The sequence below is a fragment of the Aquila chrysaetos genome, chromosome 10, assembly GCF_900496995.4.
Source record: "Aquila chrysaetos chrysaetos chromosome 10, bAquChr1.4, whole genome shotgun sequence".
Taxonomy (NCBI): domain Eukaryota; kingdom Metazoa; phylum Chordata; class Aves; order Accipitriformes; family Accipitridae; genus Aquila; species Aquila chrysaetos.
In genome coordinates, this window is record NC_044013.1 from 7,520,491 (window position 1) to 7,536,661 (window position 16,171).

General features: G+C 42.4%; 1 long non-coding RNA gene across 1 annotated transcript; it reads right to left on the reverse strand.

Moving 5' to 3' along the window:
- Positions 1-868: 868 nt before the first annotated feature.
- LOC121233599 lies at positions 869-11,931 on the reverse strand. The gene is made up of 5 exons (XR_005933398.1): positions 11,844-11,931; positions 6,655-6,925; positions 5,912-6,034; positions 5,153-5,322; positions 869-1,222 (listed from the first exon to the last, which is right to left on the reverse strand). It is a non-coding gene; the product is annotated as an uncharacterized LOC121233599 (long non-coding RNA).
- Positions 11,932-16,171: the final 4,240 nt, after the last annotated feature.

The following is a 16,171-nucleotide window of genomic DNA, read 5'->3' on the forward strand; positions in this document are numbered from 1 at the left end:
AGCTATCGATCTGCTTCCGGACCTTTAATGTTCATCATGGCTCATCTCACCGTCCAATTTTGCACATCTTCTCACGCACATGAACACCCACTCACAGAAATTATTACAAGTACAACTACCTGATTTATGAGCACTACCAGGCACTAAAATATGCTTTAAAATATGCTTATAGTTATTTGTATGTAAGTCCAAAACTCAGAAAAAAGAGCCTTCTACATAAAAAAAAAAAAAAAATCACTGGAAATTACGCTGATGCAAAGAAAAGGTTTGTACCACAGTTTGCAGCTTTAATATGCTATAGTAAGTTTTATGTTAAAATCTTTTTAAAAAGGAACATTCAGTTCTGTCTGATTCTCAAATCTGTGTGTTGACCTATATGTCAAAGACACAATGACACTTTACAGCAGTTGTAAGCCTGCTCTGCTCTGCTCCATTCTGGAAGGGAAGAGACATATAACTGAGTGACACGCTTGTTGTAAATTCAGGACAGAAATAGCTGGATTTTCTGTGTCATCTGAATTTTCCCCTCCCAGTGTCAGCAACACCAGGCACTCAGTGTTTATGAGCTTAGCTTTAGAATGATGCCATTTAAAAAAATAATAAATGTGGAGTTCTTAAGTCTATAGGGTTGGACAGTTAGTATTCAGGTTTTCTGCTTTACAGCTGTAAGAGCCAGTAATTTTTTTTCAAACGGAATTTGCTAATACTGGCAACCAGAGGCGGTAATAACTAGAGCTCAATTAACAAGAGGTTCGTGAAAGACTGCGTGAGCTGATAACACTTTAACTACATTATATATAAAAAAAAAAAAAAAAGACAAATTTTGCATGTAGTGATTTTGTTCAGTTGCAGTGGAAGTTAATGAGAATTTCGCTGTTGACTTCACTGAAAGAAGGATCGGTTCAGAAATCTGTATGAACTCCTGTGCGGTCCATATAAAAGTTAAAGAGCTATGACCATGGCTTCTAAGAGCCTTGGGATGTTTCCAGACCTCCCTGAGTTATTTATCCATCTGCATTTCTGCAAAGAGGAGCGTGTATGTTCAGGTATTTGTGCTCAGTGGCCGAATACAGATAGGTTCTTCCCCAAAAGACACATCACCATGACATTGCAAAATCAGCTAATATACCTTATTTTTCAGCAAGTCTTGTGAGCTTGGTCTCAGCACTGGATCTGTGTGGCCACATGGCTCTGGGCTGGAGCGTGATTGTTTCTCGTGGGCCTGAAGGACAGAAAAAGAAAACCTGTGACTGAAGAGCAGTCACGTGCCAGACCCAGTACAATATATTTTCTATAAATTTTCCCTGGAATAAAATGAGGGGTGGGGCAGAACCTTCTGGCAGGAGGCAGTTTGGGAGAGTGAGCTGTACAACGTAGCTATTTCATCCGTTAATTTGTAGAAACAACCTTGGCAGTAATTTAAAGCAATTAAGACTATATGAAAGGTTCTAAAAATAATAGATGGTTCGTTTGTCACCAGATACATTTTCAGAAGAAGTCATGCAATATTTTACTGATTGATGATAAAGATATGCTTGTACAATGTTGGTTTTCTACTTTTCACAAGGTTACTCCTATGCAGTGGTGAAATTTGGCTAAGCAGATGAATAAATTTTGCTCTCATTTGCATACAGTTAAGTCTAGAGCAGTTTCATGAAAATGGAAACCTGGACCTTCCCTAAAAAAGGTAAGTAACATCCAAAACCAATTACTCTTGGCCAGCTAGTAAGAGATTCCCGTGTTAAACCATGTGATGATTTTTTCTTTAACATTCATCAATTTGCCATAAATATATTTTTCTCTCCCCAGTCAGTAACTGGAGTAAGTGTACCACACTCTTCACAGAAGATGAAGATAATAGGAACCATTGGTTTCTCCTCAGGAATCATGACTTTGGTGTCCAAGATCAGAAAATGTGATAGAAGAAGAAAAATAGCAAACAAGTTTGGGGGCGCTTTTTTTTTTTTTTTTATTATTATTCTTTTTTTTTTCTATAGGCACATTTGGGTATCTTGATTCTCTGAAGGCTCGCCCGAACCCAGAAAAGGATACAACCTTAACTGCCACAGCCAGGAGCTTTGTTGGCAATTTTCCTCTTTCCTTGTCCAGGAGGAAAAGGCAGGATTAAGTTCATGAAAGGAGACTTCTCCAGAAAAACACTCCCACCTGTAGCTCTGAGACACACCAAGGAAGTGTGAAAACACTTGCAAAGTCCGCTATGTTTGACTGAAGGAGGAACATATATTGTCAAATTTAATAAAATATTGGTAATGTTTGTATATTTGAGATTCTATGAACTTTGTTTTAAAAAACAAGTAATCCTTTTTCAACAATACAGTTTTATCTCAAACCTAAATGGGCTACTTGGTTACTAGAATTTGGACTGTGTTGTAATACTGCATGTGAATTCCCCTTTGTCCCCTGCTGCTCCTGGTTCCGTTCTACAATTAAATTCAGGGATTTTGTTTTAAAACTAGAAACTCTCTGGTTTTGTTGAGTTGCTTCGGTATGGATTACTGCTAAGTGCAGTTTGTTCTAATTCATTCATTATTTACTCAAAAAGTATATTATCCCAATCCTTTCAGTTATGATTTATTTTCTTATTTTTTTCTTACTTCCTTTAAGTTCTAGGGGTTTTTTTAAACTGTTTCTGTGACAAGTGTAGTTTTGTTCTTCTTCATGCCCTCTCACATCGTTACTACTGTCTCACACAAATGCTAATATTTGAAGTAATTTAGATCTCTGTTTTCTTCACTTATTTTTAGCGGTCGTCTTGTTCCTTCTGATTGGAATTTTGCTTTATCTTGTTTTTCTTGTAGTTGCATATCCAGGGCTAATCACAGATGATCTATTTTTCTGTGAAAGTAGTGTTTGGGTACAGAACAGCTCTGGAGACTAAACTCCTCTATTAACTGATGAACTCCCAGCCACAGAGGAACTGCTATTCGGGATAGGAATGGAAATCCGTCCACTCCAGTATCTCTCGCGTCTAGCGTGGCCGAGACCAGTTGCCTATGGGTAGGTACAAGAATCCCTTCAGTCAGTAATGACAGGTGTGTGCCAGGAAGTTCACAGCCATCACTGAATTACCCTCACACACATGCCAGATGGTAATTTTTCCCTTTGAAAGATGCTGGAGGTGCAATTTCACAGACAAAAGCCAGCCTCGAGCTAAGGCAATCGTGTGCCTCCAGAAATAAGCAGTGACTTGTAAACTCTGCTGCTTGCTAGATTAAAAAGCTTAAAGAGGCTATGAATAGTTTCTAGCTCACGGCCACACTTCAGACAAGTGTTGATGTATTTTTTCCTGGCTGCGCAGACACTAAGACCGTTGTTCTGAAGTGAGCTTTGTTGCAGTGCCTGTATCTATGCTACAGCCGTTCCAAGGAGCTGAGCTCCTGCTGACCCTGCTGCAGTAGACGGCAAAATTTCTATTGACTGCACCTGAGAAAGATGAGTGCCTTCCACAGCAGAAGGGAATGAATTACAGATGTGGAGCATCAAACCCAATTTTCTCCTGTTTTGTAACTTGAAACAGGCCCTTGCCTCCCTTCTTAAAGAGCAGAAGGAGGGCTTGATAGTTTGGATATGGCTGTAGGAGGTGGTTTTGCTGTAGATTTCTGGCTGGATGTAGAAGGTTATCGGGATGAAATTCTTTCTCCTTAAAGTTAACTACCAATATTAGGTGCCTAGCATAAGGAAGCTGACTAGACGTTGTCTGAAGTTAGTAAGAGGGGGAGTTTTAGTACTGGATAAATCATAGTCTACTGGAATCTGGTTTTCCTTGTTGACTAAGAGGGAACTGAAAGTAGGTGAGAAAAATTGCTGTCCTTACTGCCCTTACAGATATACTTAACTAACTATGAAAGCCTGAAACCTTTGTATGAGATAAAGCATTTATTTTTATATATGTGTGCTATTGATAATTTTTTTTTTCAGTTGCATAGATCAGAATGATAGCTTTTCACACCCATTGTTTATTTTATTACCATAGTGCCTATGGCTAAGGGAGTAAGACCAGCAGTGATAAGAATTAAATAGCAAAGACTCTGAGGCAGCATGAAGTAGTGAACGAACAATCTTCACTTTAAAAACTTCATAGTGTAGAAACTTCCCACTAGTAAGCATAGCTAAGACTGGAGGAGGTTGCTTCTATTAGTAGTATGGCTTCTATTGGACAGAATGCATTTCAGAATGGATTCTGCCTTGGGATGGCTAGAAGGGCTGGTGATTTTCTTCGTATTTCTTTCATCTCTGAACAGCTCCGAGATTCTTAATAGATAAGGCACAGTTATGTGGTTTACAAGAATTGCTAGTTCCACAACATTATTTTATTCCATGTGATATCACTTTGTGAGGGGTAAGCCTCGTTAGGAGTGAGTTAGCAAGGTGGAAATGCAGAACAGAGAAATGCCATAGGAGAGAGAAAGCAGGGAAGAAGAGCTGGAGGAAAAAGATCAGCCCAGAGGAGTGAATTTCAGGGATCAAACCACTACTGAGCAGTCTGGCACACCAGCAGAAATGGAGGCTTCTTGTAGCACTTGGTGAGACTGCTGTGTTTTACCAGTTTGAACTGCTTTGATCAAGTAGGCTGATTCTTCTCAGAAGTTAGTATGGGTTTAAATGCATTTAACACACAATAGCTGTACTTAACAAGAAAGACTAGCTGCCTAGTCTGGTGCAGTGGAGGGTTGTTTTTTTGGGTTTTTTTGGGGTTTTTTTTTATGTAGTCAGACATTCCTCTTTCTCCTTCTAGTTTTGAGTGTGTTTGTAGGCTTCAAACCTTTGTCTAAGGACCAGAAGAGATGGCAGGAACAGCAAGAGTTCGCATGTGAAAAGGATGAGAGTTGTATTTTCAAAACCTGCCCCAAAGCAAAAGGGGTTTTATTAGTTGTAAGCAGCATAACAAATTATTTCTGTCAGCTTAGCCGCCTCTAGTTACAATGTCACAGTGAGCTGCACTATTTTAACCTGTGTTGAGCATGAAGATGTACAATAGACAGATCGATGTCAAGCACTTGAGGAAGGGTTTACAGGAGTATTTTTAGACTTCCGTGTGGTCTCTGACATCTATTTGACAAGCACTTAAGACCACAAGATTTCTAAAAACGTGCTTTAGATCGATACTTCATTTAAATCATTATCAACTTACTTTACTGGAGAGAGAACTGATTGTTGTCCTGTAAATCATCAGTAGTATTAAGAGAATTATGCAAAAGGGGATCATTTATGTCTTAGAGAGGAGTTACATTAATGCCTTGGCTGCACTTGTTCAAACCTCTGAACCTCATGCTGTGTGTTGCAATCAGATTAACTGAAAAACTAAAAACAAACAGAACAAAACAGATAAAACTGATAGCAATATTTGCCACACGCTGAGGTCAAAGAGGTGTAAAAACTGACAGATATTGATGGCTTCATTGCCTATGAAACTACTAAACATTATCCATTTAGAGGAGAGATCAATATGAAAAGCATCAGCTAATGGGAACTACCTGTGGTGCAATCACCATCAAGTGCACGTCCATCTTGTTGATCTATAAGGCTTTTGTAAAACTGGTTTCTCAGATCAGAGGTCAAAGCTAGAAAATTCTGAATTTCAGAGAACAGCTGTGAACATTCATGAGACTCATTGACTCTAACATCTTCTAGGAACTCTTTCATTTATTTGAAGAACTTGCCAAGAAGTTGTCATCTCGTTAACCTAGATACCAGACATAGCAGACTTTCGTTTACAGTAGAATTGTTTGGATTAAGGGTTGGTATGATTACATATGGTTCACATCCGATCAGCAAAAAATAAGCTTTTTTGATACTGTGACTGTTACCTATGAGTCCCTAGCTTCCGTCTTGCGTTATACGTGGCATTTTTTTGAGGAGGAGAGGTAAGGAACTTGTGCAGCATTCTTACCTGCATATTAGCTTTGTTTGGCTTTCACAAAGTTAATGAAGAGCACTTCTAGGAAACGGGAGATATCTTGTCTTTCATCCTTGACAACAGGCATTTCCTTGCTGGCGTTCAGTCGGTTAGTTTCTGCAATTAGATTTGCATTAATATCTACTCTCTTTTCTCTCTTCAGTCTTATAGGTATATGCTAATGAAACAAGAAATCTTGAATGTTCGTGTTCAACTTTTGAACTTAAAAATGTCTTTGCCTTGTTGATGTTAATGACACACAACCCTAAGGTGTTATGAGGCTATGTTATGCATATACACTTCAAATTGGTCATTGCAAGTCACGCTGGAATACAACAGTACTGTACAAGCATTACGATAGTGTAAAATAATCATTCATCTTTAGACCACAAACGCTGCAGCTTCCGTAGCTCCTCCGGCTGTCTCGGCAGTGTGAAAGTCTCGCTGGAAAATCAAGAAAGGTTATCTAAAGGCGGCACTGGCACCGGAAAGCACCTCTTTCTGCAGGCTGGTAAGGAGAAGTGGTCGTAGCCCAGCTGAGTCCACTGGGGACCCTTCCACATGGCATTTGCAGGCATCAGACTGAAATGCAGCGCTAGGGAGCAACCAAAGAGCTTATTTCAGGTTTTTATCGCTGTCGTGATGGTAATGGATCTAGGTCCGTGGTCTGGTGTGCTAAGAAAAATAGGTAAAGCACATTAAATCTTGGTAACATCTTAAGAAAAAAACAAGCAAACCTTTTCTGAGCTTAAAATTTTCATCTGAACTGTTGGCTTGCTGATGACCTTAACTCGCAGATGTTATAGCAGACCCGCTGTGTTCTTGCTGCACACTAGGTGACAGTGGCCGGAGTATTCAGGTGCTCATTTCCAAACTAGAGCACATCTGTAGCTACTTCTTCAGCCTCATCATTTCTGCAGTCTGTGATCCCTCCATAATCCCTCAGGTAGGTGCTGAGCCTATGTTTCCAGAATGTTCATCCTGGGTCTGTGTTGCTATGGTCAGAGCCTGGCCATGGGTAGAGAAAATGGATCGTACTATAAGGAGCTGAACTTGGAATTTGCAGACTGCAAATCTTTGCCACCCGATATAGCAAACTAAGTAGGCTAGGCTGCATGTCTCCCATGATGTGAAATTATTTTTAAGATGAGATCAACTAGAGATAGTTGCATAGAAGAAAGAAAATTCTCATTAAAAGTCAAAGAGAAAGAAATGCTATAATAATTTCACCAGTCATTTGTTTCTTGGTTAAAAAAAAAAAAAAATCAATTTCCGTATTTCCTTCGGTAAAATTCAGTAATACCTTTAAGTAATATATAGAAAGATAGCTTATCTTTTTCAAAATCATTGCAAAATTATATTGCAGTTATTATTCTGAATGAACCAGTTTTATTTCACACATCTTCAACAACAAAAAGGCAAGAAAGAATAGCAGTAAAACATCACGATCTGTAATCTCAGCACTGAGCATTTACCACATGCAAGCCTGAGATGCCTACCCACAGGATATAACCTCCAACATCTACGAGCTCATTCAGCTGCAACATGAACAAGTTGCAACCTCAGAGTTGCTTTGAATTAAACTGGCAGTCCTAGGAGGCATCATGTTCCAAGAGCTGGAGTCTCTGCAACATGATGGTGTGTGTGAACTGGGCAGGGGTAGCAAGGGGACAGCGGTACCTGAGCTTTTCCATCACCGTGCAATGATCTATGGAAGATGGGCAGGACCGGAATGGCACGAACCGATTTTGCTACTACCAACAACCCCGCTTCAGCTCCTTTACATGCGGTCCCTCTCGCTTGCCTTGCAGAGATCCATAACAGCATGAGCTTGTGCCCAATTAGGCAAGAGTTAAAACCAGCAATTAAAAATACTAACATTTAATTTTAGAAAGTGGAGGCAGACTGGAATAATCCAGAGCAGACAGCAGGGTCAACAGCAGGCATGGTCTGTAAATTGACTCTGTCTGGTGTGAGCAAACTAGGTAACTGCTGATTAGGCAGGTCTTGTGATGCGCTTTTTGTGAAAACAAATTCAAGCTGCAGCCTTCTGTAGACAGTGCAGCTGATGATGGGTTGTTACTTAAAAGGTCCAGGAAAGCAGCTTTCAGATCCCAGGCTTGTCAGAAAAAACAGCAGGAGGGGGCACAAATAATGAAAACAAATGTACACGGAGAACTGAACAGGTAACACCGGTGCAGAAGTCAACAGTGTGATGTGCCCCGAAACGTATTGCAGGAAACTGTGTAAAGTCAAAGCTGACCCAGGCCACCGCAATAGCTTCCGTGTATTTATTACTTGCTGTGCTTGGGTCCTGATGGGGCAAACAGTATCAGTTATGCTTTTCTTCCCCTATGCAGGGTGTCACAGTTTTAAGATACTTCCTAGCCTTGGAGAAAGAGACTGCAAAATTGCACTGACAGGTACAGCTGGTTGTAGGGGGGAGAAAAAGCGGCAGCTAGCGATGGCCGTGCTGGGGGAGGCTGAAGTGCGTTGGCAAGTGTCATCGCCAGCTGGAGCGGTGCTGATGTGCGAAGCGCGGGTCAGCTTCAGAGATGGCGTTGGGTGTTCAAGCTATTCCCGTAAGCCCTAGTGACCACGAAACATTTTCCTTTTACTCAGTATGAAGATGGTTTTCAGACAGCGCTTAATGAATCGCTTCCCATACAAATGAGTAGCAGAAAACATCCTTTAATCAACAGAACCCTCTCGTTGCTGGTGATAACAGTTTTTTTTCACAGGTGTTTAAAAAAAAAAAAAGTCTCATTTCCAGCTGTCGCATATGCACGGTTCTCAAAATAGCTGACAATTTGGAAGCCACTTTATGGATTTTTAGGTTTTCAAGAACTATCTGACAGGGAAATGGGACTGAGTAGGAAAAGGTAATAAGAGGGGGGGGGACTAGATTGATTTACTTCTTGTGAGTGTGAGACCACACTCACTAGCATTGGGAAAAATTCTTATTGTTGTTATTTAATTCCTGGTAGTAGGTATTAATTTTACAAAAAACCAAGAACTGTAGGAACATCTACTATAATTATTACTTGACCTCCTCTGCAAAAGGCAGCTGCTTAATTTTACTTGCCGTTCCAGCAGCAGCTGTTTGTCTAATGAGTTTTGGAAGACCAGCTCTCCCAGCCTGATAGCTCTGAGAAATACAGAAGCATGGCAAAAAGTGGCATTGATGTTTCAATAAGTGACATTCTTGCCTCTGAGTCAGCGTGAACAAAATGCCGTGGAAGAGTGTTGGAGGCGCTGGGAGGCACCACCTTTAAAAAAGGCTTAAAGCCAGCACCCATTTTCTCATTAAGAATGAGTGTCTCCAGTGCACAGATGATAAATATGTGTATGGTGGTCATGGACTTCAAAGAATCTATGGAAGAGAGAGACATTTTGGGGAGGGAGAGAGACATTTTGGTTCTTTGCAATATGTGTGGGCTTAATAAATGCACTCGGCTATTTCTGCATTGCATGAACTAGCTCTAAACAAAGTAATTCAGATTTCTTAAACAGGAGTCCTGTGGTAGCACTGGACCTTCATTCAGAAGAAGTTCTCTGCAGGTCCATATGATGCTGCTGCTCCAACACAGTGCAGTGTAAGGCTTGTGTCTTTATAGCATTGTGCCACAAAGTCATGCCGTTGTCACCTTTGTGGTTAAGCCTCTAGCCAAGCTGTTGCTTCTGGTGGTCTCGGTGTCTCGCTGCCAGCAGCTGAACCCTAGAAAAATGTTCGTATTCAGGTTTAGACAAGGAGGACTCAGAAGTTGGAATTAAAGCTGAGTTTCCCATTTGGTTTTGTTCGGATCCACAATTGTTCTCGCAGTACGGCTAAAAATAAAATGACCTCTTTCTTTTTCTAGCTGCTGTCGTAATTATCATTCCCCACCAGATGCCCTAACTTCCCACTGCGCCCCGCTGGTTCTGCTGCCCCTGTTGTCTCTCAGTCCAAAGAGTTTCTGAACAAGAGACATGCTTTTATGGAGCCTGGCAAAGCTTCAGAAGGGAAAAGGAAAAATCAATACCGCTTCAAAGCAAAGTCTTTGCTTCAGTGAATATGACATTTGCCCTTTCTTCACTAGTGGGAAAAACAACAAGGACACTTACACCAGCAATGGAAATAGAATGAACAACAGAGAGACCTTCCAGGTTTGACTTGTAAAGGGAAATAACTTTATAGTCATTGTCCCTATTTGGTGACATCAAAAGCAGGTGTAGAGCGTTAGGCGGTGCAGTCTAGGAATGAAGTGGAAAGTAACACAAAGTCAAAGAGAATACTTGAAGGAATTTGGAACAAGTGATAATAGACTCTGCTGAAGAAACGGGGAATGAAAGACATGACACAAAGGGTCAGGTCCATCGCTGCACAATCGAATCAACTATAAAATGTCACCTGCAAAGGTGGGCCATAATAGTAAAAGGACCTTCCGGTAAGTTTTACACCATTTTGACAGCTTTGCAGCAACTGGAAATGGTGACAGATGCTCACACTTCGCTGATGAACAGCTTCTCCCAGTAGGGTCGAAGCAGGTCGGAAATTTTCCAACAGAAGTTGAAAATGTCAATTAAGGAAATTAATGTCTCTGCAAAATCAAAACAACTTTGAAAGACTGTCACTGATGTTTCTGGGGGATTTACAAAAATGTAAACTAAATGTAAACCTTACAAGTCTCCTTCAATTATTTTTGATACTCAGGTTTTCATTAATTTAGTTTTCATTTAATTTTGACTGGTTTTTTTGTTTCCAGTTCCTTCTGTTTCAAAACTAGATGCTCGTTCCAAGTTCTTAATTTCATTCTGCTTTGACTATACAACTTCTTAGCTACTTTGCCGAGTTGTTTTGTTTTCATGTTTCTACTTCTGTGTCGTTCTTCACATGCAACTTTGTGGACGTCTTTCTTTTGGAATAACATGCATTGTTTCAATAGGGTCTGTGTAACTGTTTGAAAATAGTCTTTTGTAAAGAAAGTGTTTTCCTTATATGAAGCTCTGCCTTCAGCTGCAGCTGCCAGTAGCTTTGTTGTAGTTTCTGGCCTGTGCAGTGGATAATTTGCAGCACCGAACTTCCCCCGCTGAGAGGGGATCCTGGGTCAGCTGCTGTTGTTGCAGTCATGTAATGGAGCAGACTTCATCCTTGGTGAATCAAATAGCACGATTTCTGAGGAGCACACTTGTAGTGTAGCAGGGCAGTCATGTACTCGTACTCTGACCCCTGTACTTGTGGTGGGTGAGAGTTCTGCAGCTACAAGAATCAATAAAAATGTATTGATTTCTCCACACCGTCATAAAGCTTGTCTGCTCTTATCTCCAGTTTGCAAGCTGAAAAAGGAGCCTGTAAAACTACGATTGTCCTAGACTTTCCGTTTTCCTCCCCCAGTCCATGCTTCTCGCACAGGAGACCAAGATCTGTTTCTGGCAGAGCCACCTGGCCAGGGAGCCGTAGCCCCACTCACTGTATCACAGCATCCTACTTTTTTAACACTTGGGTTGTGAAAATAGCTGTTTTTGAAGCTTTCTAAGTAAGGAGAAGTGCAGGGGGGATTGCCCCAACTGCTGAAGTAGAGTGACTTCTCTGGGGCTTAACTCGTCCCTCTACATGCAAGCAATGGTAGTCAAGGAAATGTAACGTGAGCGAAGAGCTCAGTGCATCTCTGGATATTCCGGATTCACATAAAGTTGCTTTTTCGGGGTCATTTCAGCTCCCTTTGCAACTGTTTGATGTTTTCTGTTCTAGGAAGAAGGTAGGTAGCCATCACTCATCTGAAGAACATGGGAATGTCCTTCCCTGTTAAAAACTGTCTCAGTGGTAAAAATGAAGCAGGTGGAGGGTAAAGCAGTATTTTCAATAACACTTAATTTCACAGAAACTGCCACCTAAAGCCATACTTCTCAAAAGGTGAGCGGGCAGCTGGCTGCTTCTAGTACTCACACAGACTACTTGGGAAGCTTGGCTTCAGACTTCTGGGGGCGGATCCAGCTGTTTGTCGGCCGTGTAGTCAGTCTTTGTTAAATCCCAAAGTCCTGATGAAGCACGTGGAATGCAGTCATAGAGCAATCAGGTTGGAAAAGATTTAGCCAGAAGACAAAAACGCAAGCCCCCTGCAAACTGCAGAATACACTTTGATGCTTTCCATGATTTCATCAGCTTGGTCAGCAGTATCACTAAACAATCATGTTAGAGTGTTACAGAGCAACAAAAAGTGTGATGAGAAACATCTTATAGCGTTTGAAGGCATCAGTCTTGGAGGCCTTTGTTTCTATGGAGAGCAAGGGCTTTGATGCTCAGCTGTTCCCGTTGAGAAGATCCCCAGCTGCACCAATTTTGATAAAAATACATGCAGTATGGCAGGTAAAACTGTTATGGCCGGTAGATATGTGCAAGTATACTGGGTTTGCGTGGCAAGGCTTTGGTAGCAGGGGGGCTATAGGGGTGGCTTCTGTGAGAAGCTGCCAGAAGCTTCCCATATGTCTGACAGAGCCAATGCCAGCCGGATCCGAGACAGACCCGCTGCTGGCCAAGGCTGAGCCCATCGGTGATGGGATAACATAGTTAAGAACGGGGAAAAGAACCTGCACAACTGCAGCCGGAGAGAGGAGTGAGAACATGTGAGAGAAACAACCCTGCAGACCCCCAGGTCAGTGCAGAAGGAGGGGAGGAGATGCTCCAGGCGCCGGAGCAGAGATTCCCCTGCAGCCTGCAGGGAAGACCACGGTGAGGCAGGCTGTCCCCCTGCAGCCCAGGGAGGTCCACGGGGGAGCAGATCTCCACCTGCAGCCCGGGGAGGACCCCACGCCGGAGCAGGGGGGTGCCCGAAGGAGACTGTGACCCCGTGGGAACCCCGTGCTGGAGCAGGCTCCCAGCAGGACCTGCGGCCCCGTGGAGAGAGGAGCCCACGCTGGAGCAGGTTTTCTGGCAGGACTTGTGACCCCGTGGGGGACCCGCGCTGGAGCAGTCTGTGCCTGAAGGACTGCAGCCCGGGGGAGGGACCCACGCTGGAGCAGTCTGTGAAGAACTGCAGCCCATGAGAGGGACCCCACAGTGGAGCAGGGGAAGAGTGATGAGTCCTGCCCCTGAGAAGGATGAAGTGGCAGAGACAATGTGTGACGAACTGACCGTAACCCCCATTCCCCGTCCCCCTGTGCTGCTGCGGGGGAGGAGGTAGAGAAAATCGGGAGCGAAGCTGTGCTTGGGAAGAAGGAAGGAGTGGGGGGAAGGTGTTTTAAGATTTGGGTTTATTTCTCATTATCCTACTCTGGTTTGATTGGCAATAAATAGTTAATTTTCCCCAAGTTGAGTCTGTTTCGCCTGTGACGGTAATTGGTTGAGTTATCTCTCTCTCTCCTTATCTTGACCCACGAGCCTTTCGTTATATTTTCTCTCCCCTGTCTAGCTGAGGAGGGGGAGTGATAGAGCAGCTGCGTGGTGCTTAGCTACTGGCTGGGGTTAAACCACGACAGCGAGCACTGGTCAAATGACCAATTACGTATCTGTCATTATCTATATTTAAATTGTGTGTTACTTAAGGCAAGGTATTTGTGGCATAAAATATGAGTAGCCACTGCTTTTCACTCTACCAGCTGAAGGGTGAGGCAGACCCGCTGACAAGCAGCAAAATGCCACGTGGTTTATCTGCCAGACTACCATTTGTGACTTTCCCTACCTTCATGGTTTCAAGCACAGAATTCATAGATTCACGCTGCTGGGGCTGTTGCACGCAGGATGTTGAGACAGGCTCTCATGCACAGAGTATTATTAGCGGGGGCTGCAGCTGAGAACACACAGGAAGAAAAGGGAAAACTCCTCCGTGGGCAGCTGGGAAGAGCAGCGGTGGGGTCCCCAGATAAGTGTCCTCTAGGGGCTATCTCCTGTGCAGCAGCGGTGAGGATGAAGAGGAAGATGATGATGGGTTTTGGCATGATTTTCCACTATTTATTATATGCGTTTTTCAGTGGGATCAATTCAAACTCCCTCTTGGATGTTCCTCTTTGTGGCATGATTACAGCAGGTTATGGTAATTAGATAAAGTGTCGCACTTTGGTTGTTAACCCTCTGTGCACATATATTACTGGATAATATTTTAGTATTTAAAATCCTAATAGTGTATAGTATACAAGTGCTGCTTTGTTGCGGGCTATGTTTTAGTTATCTCTAATATAAACTAACATCTACAAAATGAGGTATGAAAAGGTTGGGGGAAAGGGCTGATTTTCACACCAGTGGTAATGGCTTCCCATGAGAACCTGCCATATAACATTACTGGGGTTTCCAGGTGCAAAGCCATGGGAACAATAAACAAAGAGGTGAGAACAACAACGGGAAAACACTGCCTCAGCAGCTGATGTGAAAGACTACAGAGCTGCAAACAGCAGCCCCTTAGCACTGCTAAGGCTGAGGCACTAAGGCACAGTGCAACAGGCCAGATTCAGTTTTCGCATAAGCAAATGCGATGTCATAATGCTCAATGTCTCATCTTGGCCTCAGACTTGAGCCAGAGTCTTGCAACAGAGTATGAGAACATAGCCCTTACATCCAGATATACACGTGAGCCAGTATATTCTTTGGGTTTCATTCTAGATTGTTTTTAAATACGGTGTTTGGTCAAAGGAAAGAGAATATAATCCTTCCTAAATAAACAAACATAAACTCACATCTCTTCCCCTCCTGCCACGTGGAAATCAGGATTCTGTAGCCCACAGATCACAAAGTGAGTCATACTGAAGTACAGAAAATATAGCCCAATCAAGCTGGTAATACAACCCAGATTTGAGAGATGAAGGTCTCTAAATTAAGAGTGTTCTGCTGCTGACCCCCAGGCTGTTAAAGCTCATGACTGTTTGCTCCAGCACCACAGTTGCTATGGCAATTCATATAGACAAAAGCAGTAACCTTTCAGGATCCAACCAGGTAAAAAACTAGGACTTAAATTATACTCAGAAACAAACAGGAAGCTGATATAGATGCCAAAGAATCAATATACTGTATTCTTTGTGTCTAATACCATTTCACAGGCAGGCAGCTGCATTCTGTACAAGCTGCACATTCCCAATGCCTTTGAACACTTGCACCACATAGAGCACATCATTTCAGGAACTCTGACTTGGAATAAAAATTAAAAAACTCGTGTAAAGAAACTGGGAATAGGCAACAAATGTCTAAGCAGACCCAGACAATGCCTACTTGGATGCTGCTCTAAAAAAAAAGTCAGATGGTGTCTTAGCGGATAGATGAGAGATTTTTCAGGTTCTTTGACGTGATGCTAAGATGGAACCCAAGCACCTGCAAATGACAAATCTCTTTAACAGCAGGGAGACAAGCATGTGGATATGATGGGATCTGTTGTATTTTAGAGATAGCAGGCTGGACCTTGTTTCCATTTAATTAGTGAATCCATCTTGTTCATGCTCCTAAGACTATAGCACCTTAAATTGCATTAAAATATGCTTCTCAGCAGAAAGGGAATTGGAAAAGAAAACAGAATTGTCAGCAGTACTTTTATACAATTGCATAATCTTGGTTTTGTCATCTCCAGTAATGAAGTCAGTGATATAAATAAGAGATTTATCAGATGGAGACCATAGATTTAGCATACTGAAACTTTCTTAGGTCCCTCACAAATGTCATTATAGTATGCAAAGTATCACCCCAAACAACAGATAGAACATGTACCTGAATCTGCACTTCTTAGAAGGATTTTCAGTCCCTGACTTCTTTTTCCTCACCTGGAAGTGCAAATGACCCAAAAAGGGTGACGGACAGGTACTCCCACCCTCCTCCCACAAGGCAGTCAGCAGAGCTTCTAGATGGGCCAAACCAGAAATGGTGCGACTCTAAGACTGTGGCACGAGAGACCTTCCTAATGGGGCACTATCAAGCTAGAAACAGTCACCCACGGCAAAGTTAGAAGCCTGAACGTCTGTCAGCTCTCATCGACTGTCACAACAGGACTCACCTTGATTGTACGAAGAATTTGACCAAACCACTCTTACTGTTAACGTTGACGAGCATCGTTGCAGGGAAGAAGTGACTGTATCTCCTGTCGGGTGCAGCTCCTCATTGCAAAGCAATGCGCTGGCACAACTCGGTACTGTAACATTTCATTCCTTGCCCTGCCTGCACGTCTTCCTTCTCGGAGAGCTGCAGATACACCAAGTAAATCAAAGGTATAAGGATTTATGAAACCCAAAGCAGCACTGGATTTTTGGAATGACATCATGATTGTATATGGGTACTAATAAAAGGCAAAGGTTCCCTGAAGC